Source organism: Dendrobates tinctorius, unplaced genomic scaffold (genome assembly GCF_039654945.1).
Source record: "Dendrobates tinctorius isolate UK_male_01 unplaced genomic scaffold, ASM3965494v1 ptg000157l, whole genome shotgun sequence".
Classification (NCBI taxonomy): Eukaryota; Metazoa; Chordata; class Amphibia; order Anura; family Dendrobatidae; genus Dendrobates; species Dendrobates tinctorius.
This window is the reverse complement of record NW_027361824.1, coordinates 16,171,438-16,178,968: the sequence shown is the minus strand read 5'-3', so window position 1 is coordinate 16,178,968 and position 7,531 is coordinate 16,171,438. Positions and strand designations below refer to the sequence as shown.

The 7,531-nt window shown below is 44.1% G+C and overlaps 1 protein-coding gene across 1 annotated transcript in view; it reads left to right on the top strand.

The window, feature by feature from the left end:
• Nucleotides 1-722: 722 nt before the first annotated feature.
• The window catches only part of LRRC32 (leucine rich repeat containing 32), a 53,072-nt gene continuing 46,263 nt past the window's right edge, over nucleotides 723-7,531 (top strand). The window contains exon 1 of the mRNA XM_073548616.1: nucleotides 723-873. The gene's annotated coding sequence lies outside the window, so the exon portion shown is untranslated. The remainder of the gene's footprint in view (nucleotides 874-7,531) is intronic.

The window sequence follows — 7,531 nt, the reverse complement described above, 5'->3', positions numbered from 1 at the left end:
GTTGGACATGGACTGAGGCATGAGACGCAGGACCAGCTCTCAGGTCAGTGCGGGGGTTGGGAATGGTGGGGTTGTGTGTGGGGTGTTTAGTTTAGTCTTGTATATATTTGTATAGTTTGTGGTTATTTTATATTAAAGAAAAAGAAAGAAAAAGTTTATATATTTTGTAAACTTTTGTTTATTTTATTTGTTTGTGGTTATTTTCTTCGGTAACCAGAAGGTGTAAGTAAATTATTATTCTGTATATACAGTGAAGGAAATAAGTATTTGATCCCTTTCTGATTTTGTAAGTTTGCCCTCTGAGAAAGACATGAACAGTCTATAATTTTAAGGGAAGGTTAATCTTAACATTGAGAGATGGAATATCAAAAATAAAATCCAGAAAATCACATTGTATAAATGATATAAATTTATTTGCATTTTGCAGTGAGAAATAAGTATTTGATCCCTCTGGCAAACAAGACTTAATACTTGGTGGCAAAACCCTTGTTGGCAAACCCAGCAATAATACAGTAACACATACATAATACTTCTATGTGTTCCTGCATTCGTTTCTTCGGACAGGATATAAAATCTAAACCTGATATATAAAGGTTGAGACAGTCGCTCTTGCTGTCGCTTTCATGATAAAACCCATTAACACTACTAGCACTAAGACCTGAGTCCGCCCCGCCGTTCACAGCGCCGTCCCATATAAGGATCGCAGGATATTTCCCTGAAAATGTCTTTAGTTCCTGTTCAGTTTTGCAAAGTTTCCAGAGACGCTTTCCACTTAGGAACAGCAAGGCACAGTGATGAATGACTTCAAGGAACTGGCAAAAGCCTTTTTTCTTAGAAAGCCAAGGAATCCAACCATTTCCTACTTTATATAAGGTAACAGAAGCAACTTGGGAGAAGAAAAAAAAAAGAGAGATGTAGCAGAGCTGAATTTGTCACAATGTTCTGACAGTTTTGTTGCAGCACAAGTAAACTGCAAAAAAGACGCAGCAACTCGACCAGATCAGCTCTGCTGCATTTGTGTCTTCATTGGGTTGATCTGACTTAGGGCTTGTAGTGTAATATATTATCACAGCTCCTCCTAGTGATTTGGGTTGATTATTATTTTACCATTAGTATGTACCATGATTATTCATTATCACCTTCACACAAATACTGAGATGTCCTGTGACTTTACAATGTTTCTAATGTTTCTGCTAGTGGCTACAGATAAAGATGTAGCAGAGCCGAATGTGTCCTGTATGTTCTATACAAGAGGATAAGTGATAGAAAAATGCAAAAAACTCCGCTCTGCTGCATTTCCTGTGCATGTTCACAACTCTGAGATAATATGATAATAGATAGATCTATAGATAGATACTGTAGATCGTAGATAGGTAATAAATGGATAATAGATAGATAGATAATAGATGATAGATAATAGATAGATAATAGATACTAAATAGATAGATAATAGATAGATAACATAGATGATAGATAGATAATAAAACATATAGATAATAGATGCTAGATAACAGATAATAGATAGATAATAGATAGATAACATAGATGATAGATAGATAATATATAGATAGATAGATAGATAGGTAATAGATAGATAATAGATAGATAACATAGATGATAGATAGATAATATATAGATAGATAGATAGATAGATAGATAGATAGGTAATAGATAGATAATAGATAATATAGAGATAGATAATAGATGCTAGATAATAGATAGATGATAGATAGACAGATAATAGATATAGATAGATATGAATTAATCTAGTACTACAAGTTCTGTAATATCTTCCATTGCATCACAGAGTGTATCATGCTGATACTTGTAGTTCTTCTGCAGCAGTGGCCTGGCTGGTGGCTCTGGTAGTTGTTTTCATGTAGCAGTAACAATGTGTCAGTGTCAGCTGAGATAACAATCCCCAGCAGGATACATTGTAGCAGGGCAGAGATGATAAGGATCAGATAGATATCACGTTACAGCAGGCGGCGGTGGATCACACACCAGTCACCACTGCCCCCATATCACACAGGGTATATACTGTATACTGTCAGTCTGGGGTCCAGCAGGACAGGACATCTTGTAGCTTCTCTCCAGCTGCTGCCTGTGACCCTGGTGTGAGCAGCCCCTTACACATTGGGCCATTTATTGGTAGATTTCTCCAATTTAGTTGATCGTCTGTAAACGTAACATCAGTAGAAATATTAGATCCCAACACAGGTGAGGGAAAGAGAAATGCCTGATGTCATGTGGCGCAGAACAGCAGCAGCAGCCGCAGCAGCAGCCGCAGCAGCAGCCGCAGCCGCAGCAGCAGCCCTCCTCCTCCTCTGACACTCAATGCATCACATTTACAAAGCATTATGTAACATTTGGAAATTTGGAGCAAAACCCCATGACTGAACTTGTCCCATGTTCACTGTCAAAACATCATATCACCCAACAAATGAGCGGTGTAAGAATACTCATCACAGCCATCGTTCAGTGGAAATGCAGCTTAACTATTACAAGAAAATGTCTTGAAAAAGCCCCTGATAAATAATTTTCTTCTATCTATCTATCTATCTATCTATCTATCTATCTATCTATCTATCTATCTATCTATCTATCCATCTATTATCTATCATCTAAACAAAAGTAGAAAGAGAAAAGCACCAGCAGGCAACAGTGTGTCTGGGTGCCATGCTTCCAAGGCAGCAACCAAACCTCTATCTAGGAAAATGGAGGCAGTACACCAGTATAAGGTGAAAAAAGGGCTTATTTAACAGCCCATATTGGCAGCGTTTCAGCTCAAAAGCTGTGAGCCTTTCCCAAGCCTATCATCTACAGGTGCATCTCCCAAAATTAGAATATCATCAAAAAGTGAATTTATTTCCATTCTTCAATACAGAAAGTGACTCTCCTCTATTCTATAGAGTCATTACACACAGAGTGATCTATTCCACGTGTTTATTTCTGGTAATGTTGATGATTATGGCTTACAGCCAATGAAAACCCAAAAGTCATTATCTCAGTAAATTAGAATACTTTATAACACCAGCTTGAAAAAATGATTGTAAAATATGAAATGTTGTCCTACTGAAATGTATGTTCAGTAAATGCACTCAGTACTTGGTCAGGGCTCCTTTGGGCATCAATTACTGCATCAATGCGGCGTGGCATGGAGGTGATCAGCCTGTGGCACTGCTGAGGGGTTATGGAAGCCCAGGTTGCTTTGATAGCAGCCTTCAGCTGCTATCCTGCTATTCAGAGGCCATTCTGCTTCAGCACACCTAAACTTATCCCCCGGGAGTTGTTTGCCATGTTCTGTTGCATTGAGCTACTGAAGGAAATCCTCACTGATCAGGAGACTCCATTTATGTCAAAGGTGACAAAGGAACTGTGCAAGCTTCTCAAAATAAAACAGCTGTGCACGTCGTGTACCACAATGTGTTGCTTCAATGTTGTCCTACTGAAAAGTATGTTCAGTAAATGCACTCAATACTTGGTCGGGCTCCTTTGGCATCAATTACTGCATCAATGCGGCGTGGCATGGAGGCGATCAGCCTGTGGCGCTGCTCAGGGGTTATGGAAGCCCAGGTTGCTTTGATAGCAGCCTTCAGCTTATCTGCATTGTTGGGTCTGGTGTAATGTCCTGAGTGGCCGTATATCACTCAATCAGGCTGACCACTTGGTCTATGGTGCCGGGGTCCCCTTGGCCCACCCAACGCTGTAAGGCTACTGGCAGGACCGTCACCAGCTGGTTGACCACCACTCTCTCCACTATCTCATTAGGGGTATAAGGTCTCAGGCTGAAGACATTTTCTTTCAAGCTGTAACAAGTCATATGCTTGAGACCTGGCAGGGCGAGACTCTGCAAAGTACCACTGGTATACCTGTTAGGCCTGTATATATTTATTGACCCCCAGTCGGGTGAGGATATCACCTCTCAGTTTCTTGTAGTCCAGGGCATCCTCCAGGCTGAGGTCGCAGTAGGCCTTCTGGGCATCTACTGTCAGGAAAGGGGCCACCACTTCAGCCCAGTGGGCCATCAGCAGGCTCTCTCCACTCTGCTGTGTGCTCAAACATGGTGAGGAAAGCCTCCAAATCGACGTCAGGACTCATCTGCCTCAGTGCTGACCGGACTTTGTACTGGGCCTCCGAACAGATCGGGGGTCGCTGGTGAGGACGCCTCTTGCAGTGCTGCAATCTGTTGCAGGATCAGCGCATTAGTTTTCTGCTGCTGGTGATTGTGCTGCTGCAACTGGAGCTACTTCTGCTGCCGATGCTCTTGTTGTTGCCGCTAAAGCTGCTCCTGCTGCTGCTCTGTTAGAGCCAACTGCTTGAGTATTTCCTCCACCTTGTCAGCAGGCTTGAGCTGTAGTGTTGCAGGCTTAATTTCTGACATGCAGCGGGCTTTGGGTATGCCTCAATTCACACTGCCTACATTCTCCAACCATATGTAGTGCAACGGGGTTGGTGCAGTGTGACAGATAGGCAGTGACCACAGGAAAGTTCAAAACAAAGTGACTTTTATGTCCAACAACATACCCACAAATGGAAAACAAATTGTATCCTCCGGATCTTAGCCGGGAATCAAGACAGTCTGTATCTGAGACTTGTTGCCGTGGGTTGCCGTGGGCAACTGCACCAATGTATCACGCTGGGGGTTGCCAGGCGTTCGCTGCTCTTGGCTTTGGTTACCGCACACAGGCTGGATGTTGCAGAGCCACCTACTCTGCTACTTGCAAACAAAACACTAACACACCCAAACCCTTTATTGCAGGTTCGTTTTAACTGGAATCTGTGGCCATGAGCCACTTGTAAGACCCAGCTTGGAGGGAGTCAACTGTCCCACTAACATCCTGTAGTTCTCTCCAAAAACGGATTTTCCTGAACATTCCCTTGGCCAAATAGCCTGACCAGGTCCACACTTGCTTTTATTTTGCACTGCAACCACAGCTATATCTGTGCCTGCAATGCACTCCAGCGGCCTCAATACACTTCTATGTGCATTCTAGGGGATGCATATCGATCCTCGCATAGAACACCGGTCACTGCCTCGCACTATGTATTATCTATCAATCTATCTCCAGTCCAATCAGTGATATTTCTCGTGTTACAATAATGTACGGTACAAGGTGTGTTAGGGCTGGCGGAACGCACCAAATTATAAAATAATAGTAGGTGCGTCCGCAGCCCGGGGTCCACCGTGCAGAGGTGGTACACTGCTGCTAAGTAATGGCGGAAGAACTAAGCGGTGTGAAACCAGTCTCACGTGGGTTACGTCACCCAATGTGAACAGGGCGAACTCTGTTACTGCACAGAGCCGCACCACCGCTGAACGTAGATGCCGGAGCCTGTTAACTCACAGAGCCCGGCCAAAAGAGCGCACAGTGTACGGCCACATAACTCTACCCCAAGGACACGGGGTTAGAGTCCTTCTAGGCCTACTGAACACGTAGCGTTGCTGCCGCAAATGCCGCTATAGACGCTGGCTATGGAGCACGTGCACTGAGGCGTGCCGAGTCCCTGGTGAGGCCTGATGCCTGACTCAGCCTCAGACCTACCTACGCCTAAGCCTGGGCGCTAGCAGGCTAGGCTGCACAACACATGCGTACCAAGGGTAGGGGTTTCTTAATGAGCCATTTACCAGAGACATTCATACGTGCATACATCACTCACTCCACATAGTCTGTAAATACAGTCTATACTAGCGCATGGGCGAGCAGCCATGCAAACCTTTTATAGCCACGGGCGTCCGGGACCTTCCTGGCTTCTCGGATGGGCCAATCCGAACACGAGCAGGACCTGAGCACGTGACCCTCGATCTCCAATGGGAGATCACTCCATGGGCATGCTCAGTGGCCCGACATGGGGACTTAGTCCCTGGAGAATCTCGCTGCTGAGCAGCATGCATTGTCATAGCTGTGCCAGAGGTGGCAGCAGCAAGCAAACCCACGGAGTTGGCCTGGGCAGAGCGCCGGGACCAACGAATCTGCTGAGCAGGCTCCACTGCGGCCGAAGAAGAATGGGAGACCGCTGGGTGCAAGGCTCTGGATTCCTGCTGTGCAGTGGCAGTAACCTGATGTCTAATAAGGTGACCCCCTCGGTGGGGTAGAGCTGGTGTTAGTTTTGGAGAAATATGAGCAATTGTTCCAGTTCATCTCCAAGTAAAACATTTCTACATGTAACTGACAAGCTCAGAACAACGGCCCATGATTATCTTTACATGGGTCTGATTGGGAGAAGTGCAGAGTTATCAGCAATTCTGTGGTTTGAAATTTTCCCAAGGTCGAACTTTTGATGTTTCTGGAGGTTTTTTCTGGAGATCAAATGTCTTTATTCTGATATTTTCTTATCCAGAATTGGTCCAGGAGCAGGGGGCGCCAAATATAAGGTGATAATAGCCGGTGATATGCTGGTGTGCGCCAATATCTCTCTACTCTTAGGCAAACATTCATCAAAGTTTTTACTCCAGAATTCCGGAGTGAAAACATTAACATTTTTTCCAAAATAACTGTGCGATGTTAGGGTTTGCAAACATGTTGCGATTTGGGGGTATAAAGTGGGCAGAGCTAGGGCGGGACGGGACCCTTTTCTTTGCCATTGGCCCCAAAAAGATCCAATCTCCCTTTCCTATTTAGGAAGAATTCCTCCTAAGGGACTTTCTAATAGATGGGAGGATAATATCACCAGATTTGCACTAGTTTTTTGTTTTTTTTTGTAATATTAGTAAACAAATAAAAAGTTGCAAATTAAAATACAAATCTCAATCTTTGCTTTCTGTTAATGTGAATTCCCTTGCTTCCATTCAGAGGCTGTAAATGATACATACCTAGTCAGAGGCGTAGCTAGGGGTTCAGCTCAGGGGGGGGGCGAAAAATCTGAGTGTGCCCCAAACCAGTAACCCTGATTACAACTCAAGTGGCAATAGCTCTGGGTGGGCCCCCTCAGAGCAAGGGGCCCGGGGCGACCACACCCTCTACCCACCTGGTAGCTACGCTACTGTACCTAGTCCTACTTCTAAGCTGAGAGGGACACTCTTCCTCTGCTCTGTGAGATAAGACGCCTGACTGATACATACTAACAAACCACCACTGAGATCTGTGCAGTTTATGTGTTGAGCTCACAGAGCATTGTCTACACTGGATACAATTGTATCCATTTCTCAGCTGTATTTACACACATCTCTGATGGTTTGCTACAATATATCAGTCGGTATTGTCTACGCTGGATACAACTGTGTCCCATTCTTAGCTGACAGCAGAACAGACATGTTTACTGCCTCGGAATGGAAAAAAGTGTTAGAATTCACTAACGGTAATTAGAGATATTGAAAATTTTTATGAGTTATATTTTAAAACTAATGTAGTACCGGACTGTGGTCACTGTACAGGTGATGGCGCTGTGCTGTTTCACTGCACAAATGATCACACCCAGCAGCGGGAAAAGCTAATTAGGGGGGTTGCCTGGTGTCTGACCACCGCTGATCTTATATTAATGTCTTATCCTTAGGATAGGTCATCAATATAAAAAGGTTAGTTGACTCCTT